Here is a 15,142-nt window from a genome sequence, read left to right as displayed (position 1 = left end):
CTCCTGAGATCCAATGAAGGATGACCTCCATATCTTATAGCTGTCTTTTCACTGATGGATTCATCCCCTGAGTAACAGCTAGGTAGAAACTGGCAAGTTTCTGAAAAGTTCCACCCTGCTCACAAGCAAATTCTTGGTTTTGTCTGAGTTACTTCAACCAGCTGTCGCTAATGCTGCAGAACTGTCAGCCAGATGGATGAGAGCTGACAGTCCCTAATGGGTTGAACAAAGAGGAGGTCTAGACTAATGTAATGCCATCACGCTGATAACACTGAAATCCGGATCTCCAGATTCTTGTCACTTTTGGTTTCATCTACAAACTGAAAAAGACCCATTAAATCCCTCCGAGCTCTCTGAATGCAACATCAAAATCCATGAGCATCACAGCTGTTTACAGAGAATCATGTAGTCTGAGATACTGGTGGACACTCTTAGATAGCAAGAGAGTTTTTTTCTCCTCTGAGGTAAGAAAGAGTTTACAAAAATGTAGCAGAACTTATTTTTGTGCTGAATCCTTTTCACAGTCTGAACACTAGCAAAACTTGCTGTATACATTTTTTGCCTATAGTTCACCATCAGTAAAGCATTTTTATAAACTTTAATTCACCTTTGAACATGTCTGCAGTTGCTCTGAAAACATCTCTTTCTATAAAGCTGGTAACACTGTCTAGCAATTAAATATTTTGCTTTTGAAAGTGTATGTGATCCTGTCACTGATATTGGTTTACTTCAACACACAGGACATGCACTGGACCACAAGAACCAGCAGCCCAGAGTCTGTTTTGCGTGTGATTCGGGCAGCGATATGCAGAGCTGCTGACTTTTAGCAGACAAGCAGGGAGCAGCTTCAGCCTCTAATCTTACTGTAGTCTTTGAGTCAGTCCCCCAATACGGGTGCACGGGTAACACCCAGTGCACCAGATGAGCAACGCTGGTTCACAAATGTGCAGTGGAAGCAAAGACACAGGCCTGGCTGATAAGAAGAATATATAAGAATTAGATGTGCATCAGAATACTCATACCTACATCCTATTTTTTACTTTTTTTTTTGAGAAGCTAATTAGAGGTGAGAAGAAACCAAAATGCCCACCCAAGCGAGCAGATCTATGAGAACACACAAACCGAAGGTAGATGGAGGAATTCAGCACAAAGGTACCGTGAAAGGCCACAGCCAGTTAACTCATCTACTGAGCTCTCTCCTTCACAAGGAGATTTACTATGATTAAACACAGAATTAACAAAAATTGTGCTGCATATTTCCTTCAGCACCGATTTTTTTTTTTTTTTTTTAATAAATGTAGAGTGGAATCATTATGCCATCTACTGGCAATTTACAGTGCTACACTAGAAACGTTTACTTAGTTTCACATAAGAACATGGACAGAACAAATCAGCATCACAGCCCGCATTCAGTGACAGTCTTTGTGCTGTCCTGAATATAAGGTGCCCTGAGAGGGTCCTACTTCTGACTTGGGGCAGGAAGGTATGCAGGCCACCATCTTGGCTTGCTCCAGAATACCAGTCTGCTTCAAAAAGATTGCCCGTCAGTGCTCTGGATGTTATGCTACACTCCGTCTCTGACAGATTTTGCATGTTGGAGCAGAAAACTCTCCAAATTCCCTGTAAACTCAGTAGCTGTCAGAATAATCTCTCCATCTCCAACGCATCCATCCCCACAGCATGGAGTCAGCATGTACAATTGAAGACTTTCCTGTCTCAGAGAGCTAACCTTCATCTGCCCCCATGTTTGCTTTTGCCTCAAGCTGACCAGAAAAACTCCATTGGAAATTTTTGAGATAAAGATGCAGTCCCCAAAGTTTTGCTGTAAGCTGAAAAGCATCCAACAAAAGCCAAGTCATGAAACAGGTTTCTTGTACCCTGACGCTCTGCATTATCAGTTCCCACACTGTACAGCTTCGTGGAGAAACCTTCCTTAAGGATGTTACTGGGTGGGCACACACTGGAACATCCAGCGTTCCAGTACTCAGGATTGTCCTACCTTCCTTTTCCAACAGTGATCATACTTGACACTTCTCTTTCAGGCTTACCTCATCTCCATTTTCCGCCTTGAGCTTCAGGCCTTTTTTTTTTTCCTCAGGAATGAATTGTTTCCACCTTTCTGATAATACACATCCAAAAACATAAACAGGACACTATTTTAGTACACTCTTCATAGCAGTTGGCAAATGCTGACATAGAGATTGCCAGATGGTAGCCAGTTCTGTCTGGTTGCAATTGACTGAACTGGTCTTTACCAAGCTCAGATCTCGTTCTTTGGTGGAGGAAATTCAATTATTAGTTTAAGTGCCGGGAAAAGGAGCATAATTTTCCTTCTGTAAAAATTTCCAGCCCCGCTCTTGCAGGCAGAACAAATATGGGGTAACGCGATCGTAACCTGGAAGTTGGGTTTACAGTACTGTGGCTGCAGTCCCCAGCTGCTCCTGTTAGCTGTAAAATTTGTCCCTTCATCTCTGTTAAGCAGCAATTGTGCATAAACCACATAAGCAGCATGTTTAAGAACTACAGCATCCATTAAGCTGCCTACGTAAGAAGCAATGCCACACAGAATGGTGCTACACATGCCCTCAGATTCCTGGGTTGTTGCCTGTATGGGCACCACCTGTAATCATTCACGTAAGGCTAGAGTGACACAGCACTGTGACATTAGGTTTCCAAAAATATAAGCAGTTTAAAATCCTTATTTCTTGGTACACAGTCTAAATGCTGTGTTGTCTTTTACATCTGCATTCTATTTCGGTAACACCACAAGGTGGCCTCCACATAATACAGCATTATCTCATCCTTTACAGAATGGCATATGAAAATAGTTTTTTTGCTTTACTGCAGTATTGGTAACAGACCGCTACAAAATGACACTCCTTTCTTTGTATTTCAAGCTCAAGAAGAGGTTCACATGCTGTGTAGAATTGGTTCACGTCAGACGGGAGGTCAGAGCAACACAAAGCGGCTGTAAGCACTTTGGTAGGATGTTCTACCAGAGAGAATCCTGCTCCGGAACCAGAGTGACACGTTCACAGCTGGAGCAGGTCTGCAGGTTGTCTGCCCTGCAGAGAGTCTGGGAAATCCTGTATCCAACATGCAAAGGGCTGCTGTAACTCAGGCAGCCTTAAGCGGTTGCTTAAATTATGCTACAGTTGCTTCTGTGCTAGGAGAAGCTGAAGAGAAAGAAAGGCGAAAAGTGTCACAGAGCCCCTTTCTGGCTGGAAGTTTAGGCATTTCTGGCCTATCATGAAAATTTATGCTGGGAGTGATTGACCAAAGGCCACTAAAGAGTGACTTGCACAATTTCTAAGCCCGCCTTTCCTTATTTTTTGGGAGGTGTCTTTATTTTACACAATTTATAGTGGGACTTAAAAGTATATCAGTGCAATTGTAATTGGAGCAGCATTTTCTAGATTATAAACTTTTCATGTACTAAATGTGTTGTTACAAAAACTATTACAGTGTATACTGTTAGCAAATCAGGATGCAAACTAAATATGAAAGTAGTAAAACCTGTGCACTTGTATTATTTGACAAAGCAAAAGAAACAAAGCTGGGCCTTCAACTCGTTCTCTTATTTATAGAAAATTGCAGTGGCTCCGAATTCTTGTTTAAAATTTTCTCTCGGGGGGAAAAATATGGGGACTGGCCCCTCTGTGGAGCCTTCCCCTTGTTCACCTTTAGGATGTATTCTTGGGAACTGGAATAAGTTTGGTGGAGACCCTCTGACGAAGGGGAAATTAAAACAGTATTGTACTCAGTGGCGGCTGATGTATAAGTTGGAGGATGAGAAGTGGCCTGAAATGGGATATATGAATTATACTGCTATTTTGCAGTTAATGCTGTTCTGTAGGAAGCAAAATAAGTGGGATAAGGTTCCATATGTGGATTTGCTTTTTGCTCTAAGAAATTATTAAGAAAGAAATGTCAGTTGATGGTAAATGATTCTAATGTAGTGATGATGATGGATGAGAAAAACTAATATCCCAGATGTTGTTCTGCATGTAGTGTTGGAAAAAGGTGTATGAAGGTGGGAGAGGAAGAGGAAGATGTGCAACTTCTTGTAGCTGCATGATTCTGATGAGGGTAACACAGCAGGGAGAGAACAGAATCGGGATTCTTCCCGTGGGGCAGAAGGGTTTAGCCCCATAGCAGGGAAGACCCAAACATTCAGTTATTGGGGCCCCTTTAAGAGAAGTGGTGGGACTCAGGGGGTTGCCTCTGTATGTAAAGGTTCCATTCACTACCTCTGATTTATTGAATTGGAAGGAGTCAGCTGGATCTTGCCAAGAGGATCCTGATAAAACGTACAGAACAATTCAAATGATAATTGGGAATCATAATCCGAATTGGAAGGATATGGAAGTACTTTTAAATGCCTTGCTCCTCCCAGAGGAACGGCAGCTTGTGTTAGAGAAAGCAAATGAAGAGAATAGACCGATTAATAAAGAAGGGCCTGAACTTTTCATGCCAGATATGGGTCCTTCCTGGAATCTTAATTTGATGGTGGGAAATTAATGATTAAGCAGTATCAATAGCTAATTCTCCATGAGATTAAAAATGGGGTTCTGAGACCTAAGGACATAGCCAAATTGTATCAAGTGGCTCAGGGTCCAAACAAAGGTCCCCCTGCATCTTATGAAAGTATTTGTGAAACAGCTAGGAAATGGACGGATTTGGATCACGACGGTCAGTTGAATGAGGTGACTTTTAATACATTGTTTATAGGACAGTCTGCTACAGATATAAGAAAAAAGTTGCAGAAAGTAGATGGGGTGTCAGGAATGTCGATCTCGCAATTGATAGAAATAGCATATAAAGTATATATAGTAACAGAGAGGAGGTAGAGAAGAAGGAAAAGCAGAAAGAGAAACAGAAAAGTCAGAGACAACAGGCAAACTTTCTAGCTGCTCCTTTTGTCCAAGCACAAGCTGCAGCTAGAGGAAGAGGTCGAGGTAGAGGAAGAGGAATGTCACCGAGGGGACGAGTGCCTTTTGCAGGGAATATGGGCATTGGGAAAATGAAAGTCCTAAAAGGATCCAAGGAAATGAACAGCCAGTTTCAGAGACAGATTTACTAATGATGGGAACAGAGGATTCTGAATGAAGGCAACCGGGGACAAATATATCAAACTCCCCAGCAGACCCCCTCGTTCCCGTAAAGCTGGGGAATGAAACAATAATCTTTTTAGTAGATACAGGAGCTACATTCTATGTATTAAACAGTTGTAAAGAACCTTTAAGTAAATGTACTATGCCAGTGACTGGGGTCACAGGAAAAAGAGAGGTAAAATCATTTTTGAAATCTGTTAAATGTAGAATTGGCAAACAGACGGTAGTTCATGAATTCTTACTTGAATTCCAGTACCTCTCATGGGAAGAAACTTGTTAACTAAGCTGAGAGCACAAATCAGTTTTGAACAGGGAAAAATCCAAGTAAGAGTTCCTGAAGCTCATGCTTGGCAGGCACAAGTTTGTGTGTTACAGAATGCAGAAGGATCAAGAGGACCAAACAAAAGAAGATGCAGGAGCAGTACCAGAGGAAATAAAGGATGCAGTAACACCTCTTGTATGGGCAACGGAGAAACCTGGAAGGGCCAAGAATGTGGAACCGGTAAAATGTGGAGCAACGGCCAGGTAAGGAAACTGATGTTCACTCTCCTTCAGTATGTGGACTATCTCCTACTGGGGGCAGACATTGAAGAGCTGTGTAAGAAATGGAGATGCCTCCTTGAGAATGATACAATTCTTGCCTCCCTTGATTAGTTCTTTTCATTAACTCATGCTTAATAAATTCAAGGATTAAGTCCTCATTATTCGTGAGAATACGCATAAGGCATTCCCAACACTAGTTACTAATAACATTTCAAGGAACACTCCTACCCTTAAATCTTTGCCTTGTTTATCTGAATGAAATAATTTGGAGGTGCATTACACCTCTATTACACTGTAAGAAATCTAAATATGAATCCTGGTTTTATGTTTAATGTGCATTCCTATTTGTGAGGGCTTTTATGCTGAATCATCAGACTGTGCAAGTAAATACTTGCCTTGATGAGCACAGGGAACTGCTCAAATGAACCACTGTGGTGAATTGCACACATTATCTATCATTAATCAATGGCAAACAAGCTAATTTTCTATGCGTTGTTACATTGCTATTCAATGTGTTAAACAGCTTCATTAAAGCAACATGACTAGCAGCTTTACAATAAGTAGTAGTATTTCCTGTTTGACTCAAATATATCTATGTCAACCTTAGACTAGAGGTAAATAAGAGTCCCATGGGAGTACAGCGACTTTTTACTTTTTTTTTTTTTTTCTTTACGTTAATAGGTCAGCCTGAAGCAAGATTTGCCATTTCTCAGATCAGCACTGTGGGGTTAAATTAAGTAATTTTTAGATTCATAATACCAGCTTTATCATATAAAATCTTTCCAACTGCAGCATGAAGTCCTGTATTTGTCATATCATTCATGGGCTTGGATGCCTACATTTTTTTTTTCTCCTTAATTTTCTGAGCTATGTATAAAGGGGTCATTTTTATATTTCTCATATAACAGTTTGTTAAGTGTTTTGAAAAAATAGTACCATAAGTCACCTTCAAATGCCTCTTCTCCGCCTCTAGCTACTTGCTTTCATTATTTGTAAATGTTATTTGACAGCAGGCTCCTCTGGGAAGCTCTGTATAATGTCTGGTGAAATCCAGGGCTCACTGGAAGCAGTAGCTTTGCCATGGATAGCAGGAGTACTGAATTTAATTTTGTATTTTGCTTTTAGAACTTTGATTTTAGGCAAATAAAACAACAATGATCCCCAGAAAAAAATATTGCAGAATTTGATTTACAAGCTTTTACCGTCTCCTGGAAGCCTAAAGAATTCAGCAGAGCATCTTAAAAGCGGTGTTCGGTCCAGGTGGCAGAGACCCTAGTGCCTAGTTTGGAATTACTTTTTGCAAGGGTAAAGATGAGCTTTTAGATACTGACATATCAAAATAAGAAGTACGGGAAAGGGGAAGCAAAATCAAATAACTGCCAGGGCTACTTTGTATTCATGCAAGAGTTGGGGGGCAGGAGGTGGTATAGGGGAGAAGAAATAAAGTGCATAAACTCTTAACAAAATTATACATGAACAAACTGAGGGCCCAGGTACTACTTGTTTAGGAAAGAAGAAAAAAAAGGAAAAAACCAAACCACACAACAAACTAAATAAAAGCCACCAACCTTCTCATCTCGTGACACTGATAATCTTACCACACATGATATCCCTTTCTCCATAAAATAGCGTGATGCTTGATGAAAAAGCAACTGGACCTTTTAATGGCTGCAGTGTAGGTATCTGGAATAGAAGCGTTCTTCAGCAAGGCCACAGAGAGCTCGAGCTCAGGTGGACCACCAGCAAGTCCTGCTGCAGGCTTTTACACAGCCGATTATCTGGCTGAACAGTCTCTGTGGCAGACAAAACATGGGGAGATTAAAAAGTCTGAGCTTGTGCACGTAAAATGAGAAGATTCTCCTGGGCTACAAAGCACACAGTGGCATCTTGACCTAGAAGAGGCACATACAGGAAAGAAAACCAGGTACTTTCATAACTGAATCGTGGACACAACTTTAGGTATGTGTTTGGAACATCTTCTAAGGGAAGTTCTGCTAGGAAAGAATCCTACTGAGGGTTCAGCAAAAGGGTCTCCCACTTTCTCAGCAGAGGCGATGCTGTGTCTGAAGGTCACATGGAGCAGCAGACCAGGGAGCAGCACTGCAGCCACCAACTCTGCATGACTGACAGCTGGTGGTGCCATGAGGAGGAAAAGCGATATATATGAGACGGAAGCTGTGGTTGAGGCTGGGTTCAAATACTCCCTAAAGCAGTAATTACTGCTTATATTCCTTTTATTTCATCGCTGGATGCAAGAGCAGAAGGTAGGGCCATCTGACTCAAATTAGCTCTTCCTCTCGCTCAAGTCTCTCGTTGTGGAGGCAAAATTCAATTATACCACTGCAAAGCCACTGCAAATGATATAATCATCAAAAAGTGCAATGTTCCTGAACACCCATGAAGATACTATTTCAGACTATTAAAATCAGTTCAAGTTCTGAATACGTTTGCTGGCCAAAAGACTACTTCAAATAAATGCCTGGAAAATCCGACAGTTATGCTGAACACCAGGAAACATGGGGGCAGCGGTATCTTGGAGATAAACCTCAGGTTCTGCCCATTAGCTCTGCTCTATAAGGTATGAAAAATAGTATAAGGATAATGATAATCAAATAAGACGAAGGAACCACAAACTAATCCATTTTGTCAGAAAAAAGCGTTAATGAGGATACCAAGAACTGTGGATAAACAGATTTCTCAATAGAGAAGCCTATTATGATCGGGGTTTAACTTGGTGAGTCTATGGAGAAAGAGAGAAGGTCTTGCAGTTCCTTTCATAGAACCAGAATTCTTGGTATGAGAACCATTTCATTCAAAACAGACTCGAGTCAGTCACCAGAGGCTAAATTCTCATTTCCCAGAGAACTATTAAATGAGGAAGCACGTATCAGAAGTATGTACACCAAAGCCTGCATACAGAAATGCTAAAATATGCCTCGCTAGTCCCCAGGGTAAAGGCTGATGTTAGCAAGCTGCCAGTTGTGAAGACAGCTCCAAGGGCGTTCTCCTATTTACAGCTCTTCAGAGTAAGGTGGCTGAGGTCATGTACCAAATATTCAGACAATCTAGAAAGTAAACTGCTAAAATACAACGCACTAATCCTAAAAATCCATAATAGCAGAGAATCCTCCATTCAGAGAGGCATTCTTATGTACCCTTTTTAGGGAAAAATGGGTGGCAGCATTTGTTGTCATCTTGCCACAGCACTACGTTATGCTGGAGACAAGCAAATTCTAGTTTTTCAGTTTGGTTTTTGGGTTTTGTTTGTTTGTTTTTAGCTTTAGTAGCAAGCTTCTCTGTTAAGCTGGGAAGCAACTGCTTTTTAAATGAAGAGTTATGAGATGGAAAGCATCCCTTTACAGATGTAAAGGGACATGCCACCAGTAGAAGCATAAATACTCTGGAGTTCAGAAGGAAGTATAAAAGTGGAATTTCTGCACAGCAATGAGCGCATACCTGTGCTTGCACAGCATTGTGTGAACCAGGCTAATTAAACATGTCCTCTCTCTGCCCAACTCCCTGATCATTTTCTGTGGGGTCAGAAAACCATCCCAAAAGGCATAAGCTTGCAAAAATGAGAATTCAAGGAGACACCAATAAATTTAAAAACCTGTACTCAGAGGGGGAGACCAGATGGGTGAAGAATTAAAAAAAAAATAAACAAAACCAACAAACCATCCACCTCTAAGCAGCATGATTTCTCCCTAACTAGTCACCAGCCTGCCATTTCTAAGTGCTCGGAACTTTCAGCTAATACTTGGTAGAATATTTAAAAACCATTTATATGCATACACACAAACGCACCTAATAGAACAGCTTCATCTTAAACCTGGTAACTGAAATAGCCACTACATTAATGTGCATCATTCTGCTTCTCTAGTGGTAAGGGGTAAACAAAGTGGTAGCATGTAAACACAGCGGTAGCATGTTCGACAGTTGCACGTGTTATTCATCAGAGGTATAAGCCTCTAAGTTTTCACAGTTCGATGACACTAAGCTAATAATTTTTCTTTGCAGTGAGAAGCTGGAAGACTTGAGATACAAGACATCACTTGGGAAACCAGGTGTGCCAAATATGAAGGCATTTTATTCTCACTTGGATAAGCGACAAGGTTGATGCGGAGCTGGGAACTCAGCCAAACAGATGTGCTTCAACATGTCAGAGGGGTGGAAAAGCAGCAACTGGGAGGAAACGTGACTGTTCTGCAATCACAGTCTCCAACCTTCCCTCGCGAAGTGCCTCACTGTTGTGGAATTAGGCACACAGGACTGGAAAGACTTCCTGCATCATCAAACCTGAACCTCCCAATTATCACAGGCACCCTTCTCAGGCAGTGGGAATTTTTGTACCTTATCTAAAACAAACATTTCCCCTTCCCTAGTTTTAATTTTGTAAGTCAACTCCCTACACCAGCAGACAATTGGGGAGATGCACATCAGCCACAGTCCTGATGAGAGTGTGCCTAGGTTTGAGCCCTCAACCCCTTTTAATGATTATTGATGCCGCCACTCAGAGGGCAGTAAATATTTTTAGAGGGACCCTCTGCAGCGCTACCCCATCATCCAAATAGCAGATCTCAAAATCTTAATCTTCAGAATTCACTCTCTCCTCTCTCTAGCAGAAAGCCCCCTAATTGCAGCATCTTTCAAAAAGAAGCAAATTTAGAGTTTTACTTAAAGTACCAAAAAGTTCTTTCAAAGACAATTTATTTGAGAAGACAGTTGTTCTGGTGGGCAGGGTTCACTTCACAACCAGCTACCCAGCTTATTCTTATGCTAATGCTGGCTGTTGGCATAGAATTACTCCAGAATTAACACTTCCGTTTATCGTCATTCATTTTGGTTGATTAAAAAGTCAAGCTTTTAGACTTATCAGAACATAAGGCAGAGAACAGAACCTACCAGTTATTCTTTAGTTCTACTTTGCTTTACTACTTCACTAATAATAGCCAGAACCTTACAATGTTGAAAATAAAGTTTTACCACTACTTGTACAATGATGGTTAATTGTTTTTATAATTTTATTTACTTTTTTCTGTAGCTGGAACATGGGTGCCACAGTCATCCAGAAATCAACTAATGCAGCATGGGTTTATTTTCCTTTTCAGTCAGAAACTTAATGTTATTTTAAGCAAACACACATAAATGTCTACGCCTTTTAGTTTCAAGACAAAGCATTACTAGCAGACATAGAAAGAGAGAAGAGATCTCTGCTGTCCAAACCAAGCACGCAACAAAGAGCTCCTTTCTGCATTCGTTGTAGCAGTTTCATCAGCATGGAAATAGCATTTTTGGTTTCTTACAGCCAAGAGTTGTTAAGCCTTCAACTCCCCAATAATCCATCATTTCACTTTTATCTAGGCTACGCAGATAATACCACAGCTGATTGAAACGTGATAAGACAACTTGACAGTAATGAAATATGCATTCTCCTAACAGCTGACTGTATTTGTGCAACTTCTCCATTTAGAACCAAACATGCCACAGGCTTCTTGGATGTGGCAATCTTCCTCTGAAATAGTGTCTCTAAAAATGATTTAACTCTTGCAGAAAACAAGCCTGTTGTCACAAAAGACACAAAGACCAGCTATTTTTCTGAAGCTGGAATACTTATTGTACTAAGTCTTCCAATCCATGGAATATCTGAAACAGGAAATAGAAGTGGCAACTGGAAGACCCAAACATAATTCAGACTTTTTGAAAGTGAAGCTCAATAGATTAAATGCAACTTGAAAAAGAGCCATCAACCTCAATTACAAGAGCTATTTGAAACTGTCTGCAGGTCACTTTAAAGTGTGATGCTAGGGTGTGTATGTATTCCAACACTTACACCCAACAAGAGCAGGCAGTCTTGGAATGTAACATTGTCTTAAGATTTAGATTTGGTTTTGTTGTTTCACAATACACATAGTGCTCACCTAAAAAAAAATTTAAAAAAAATAAATGAAGTGGTTGCAATCCCAGTAAAATCCACTAGTTCTGTTTCTTTGAAGCCTATGCATATACAAGACTGCCTCCTTCCCAAATTCAAGGAAGTGCATTAAAACAAGTAACAAGCATATTTGTAAACTCATTTTTGTCACATGTTTTGGCAGCTATCACTTACCAAAGGGAATCCAAATAGCTTTAAGCACTGAAATTAAGGAATAAGAAAAAAAAAAAGAGGAAAAGAGGTGGAAAATGCGAACACGGCATCCTTGTATTTTGTTAGAGCGAAGTACAGACATGTGGGACTCCAATAGTTTGTTGTTTACGTGCTACGGTGCTCCAATGACTGACTAATTGAAGCAGTGATCTGTATGAATTGGAAACAACTACATACCACATTCAACCTGAAAGTGGAAGACCTCATTTTACAGCAATATGATCAGCAGCTACAGTCTACATAAAGAGATATACTACAAAACTCCAGCCAGTATGGAAACAAAAACATTCTAGGTTTGCAACTGTAGAATCATGGGTAATTATTTCTATTCTGTCGCATTAAGGGACAGTGCTACACCTCTTGCCTCCTATATGGCAGGTATCAGTCCAGCTTAGTACTCAATGGAAAAAAAAAAAAGAACAGAAGAAATACTGCAGCTATGGTTTAAGAGTGAAAACACTTTATTTTTTTTCAACCAAGTTCAAACTCAACCTTGTACCCATGAGTACCCACTTCAATTAATAGGTATTAACAAAATTTGTGTGAAAAGTTTTAAAGAGGGAAAATTTTCACAATTACTTCAAAATTAATAGTGTTAAGTAGGTAGCCCTGTGTTTTATCTAGAATTTTCATCCTCCCCTCCCTGCTTCTAACAATAGACACAGTATATTTAAACTCAAAGAGGAAGAAATAACATCATTAAGTGCTGAAGAATGAACGGAGGTGTGTATGGGGGAAAAAAAGAAATACTTGCATTTAGTCTCATTCTAAGACAGCAAAGCCATTTAACTAACATGGAATAAAAAATTATTTAATGAAGTATAATATAAGCACTAACAACACAAGTATGCTCAATCTATCCTCTCGGTGAATCTTTATCTGTAGCCTACAATGATTACTGTGTGTAAGAAAGTAGACTGAAGACAAAAATTAAGCTACCCTGTCTGGCTTTTACCAAGGCTATTAAGAATGGCTTCATCAGTTCAATATAAAGTTCGTCACACAAGAACCAACTGCTTTCATAAACTAAAGAATTTGCATTGTACAAAAGCTGGAATAACTTCACACCAGTAGCACGATTTGCATAGTTTTGTATTCTGAAGTAGTTGACTATGAACCACCTGTTTCCCTTTGTACCAGAGAACTGGGCACAAAATATAGCTGCAAGTCTCTACACTCAGACAGACATTCAGTCTTCTGTAAAACTGGAAGATTTGGCACGATGCACTGACAAATACAACTGACTTCCTCCTTTCAAAAAGTAAGCTTTGCACAAGATGCTTTCAAGTTTCTATACACAAAAATGTCCACCCTTTCAAGAAAAAAAACCCTCCAAAACACATCACAAGTCAGCACTGTAGCATCTGTCTTCAAAACATTTCTCTCTTCGATGCAAAATTCACTAAGGACCCATAACTCCAAAGTTTTCCTACTTCGGATACCAGAAAATGAAAATACAGCCTGCTTTAAGATACATATGTTATGATGCAGCAGGACTGATGTCATTCAACATAGTGCACAAGAACTCTTTTTGTCCTTTCCCATTCTCCCATCCCTCCTGCACCCCAAGTGTTAAAGCTGTGGCCTCTGATAACAATAAGACAGCCTACAGAAATGGAAAGATCATTTAAATTATATCTCACTGCAGAAGATAAGACTCTGTAGGGCTGATGCTAATTTTTTTGTAATATCAATAACAATTTGTAAGCACCATTAAGTGGCCTGGAACTGCAGTACCTGTGATACCAGGGTGTTCCACTGCTGACTACTCTTTACTAAGAAACAGGTGTAACTCCTTCAAAACAGAGCTACACATAATCATTAAGACACACTAGCTTCTTTATACCCAGCTAATTAATGGGGTAGCTTTTTCCATCTCCACTCTTCAGCAAGCTATCAACAATACCTAAACTTTGATTGTTACGTTCACAGAATGTTTGGTTTGGGTTTTTTAGCTCTGCAGAAAGAGGCAGTTTGCCAAGAAGCATCTTCAATTTCAGTTTAGGGTAAATAGGTAAATAAAAACCCTTTCAGCAAAACAGCCTCAAGTACTCTCACAGAACATTGAGGCAAAAGACATACTGTTTTTCAAAGACATTAATTTCATATTAAGTGGTATAACATGAAGAACAGCTTTGTGGAGGCATCTTTCGTCCTCAAGTACGTACATGCTTCTGCATCACAAAAACATAAAGGATTAATTCTCCATGGATCTTCTGACACATCCTAGAAAGTGCACTTTCAGAAAGTATCACATGAAGAGTAGCATTTATGCACGATTGTTCATAAAGCTAATTCTTAGATTCACTGATACAACTACATGGATTTAATGGAGTTACATAGCTTTTAAGACATTTTACTCATGACACTTTGAGCAGGTATCATACATACCCATTCTACTACAGCAAAAATGATTCCTAGCCATTCATGAACTAAAGAGCATATAACAAGCTGAGCCTGAATGTCAGCATGAATAGTTTAAATAAGTTCTTTAAGATGACAGAAAAATAATTTCATAAGGGAGACCAGAATCCTGTTCTAACAGTCTAGTAGCTGCCTAGAAACAGTAAAAAAAAATAATTTAAAATAAGGCACAGATACTAATGACAATGTTTAATACTGTATTATTGATGCTGTCAAAATACAACTTTTGGCAGTTAAAAACAATGCATTATTTTATTAGAACTTCCCCAATAATGATCCTCCAGTCAATCTTGCCTTGCCACTAGAACAAAAGCACCATCCACAGTTAGGATTTGGTAGATCCATGGCCACATGCAGAATTCATTATCAGCCCATGTATTTACATCTAGAGTCAAGTTGGATTTTTGACCAGAGTATTTAACTTTAATGAATTACAATGATTACTTTTTATATTATCAGAAATAAATGGCCATGAGTTACTTTTGTCTATTCAAAAAACCCCCCAAGAAAATAAGATCTGAGTTTCCATCACCTTTACAGTATTCTCCTTGAGGAATAATCTAAGAGGTTCAGCAATTGCTACCCAAGTTACGAAGCTAGTCATTATGTTACTTTTACATTTAAGTGCTCAACAAAACAGTAAAGTAATAAAATAACATCATCATACTGTAGTTCCTTTGAATTTTTAATTGACAGCAAGAACATCTGAAAAGTAGTGAGTTCTATGTCAAACTCTTTTGAGTGTGAAATCTCTCTAATGGTACATAACAATTCCAGCAAAAAGAATTTGTCTTTGTGCATATCTCAAGATTGTCCCACAGTTCTCAGTTTTGGGATGTCCCAGAAACTATTCCCTGTAGCTGACTGCCCTGGGAAGCACAAAACCTTTGGTGGTTTAAAGAATAGTCAAATAATC

Source organism: Larus michahellis, chromosome 4 (assembly GCF_964199755.1).
Source record: "Larus michahellis chromosome 4, bLarMic1.1, whole genome shotgun sequence".
NCBI classification, from domain to species: Eukaryota; Metazoa; Chordata; class Aves; order Charadriiformes; family Laridae; genus Larus; species Larus michahellis.
Note: the sequence above shows the minus strand (reverse complement) of the source record.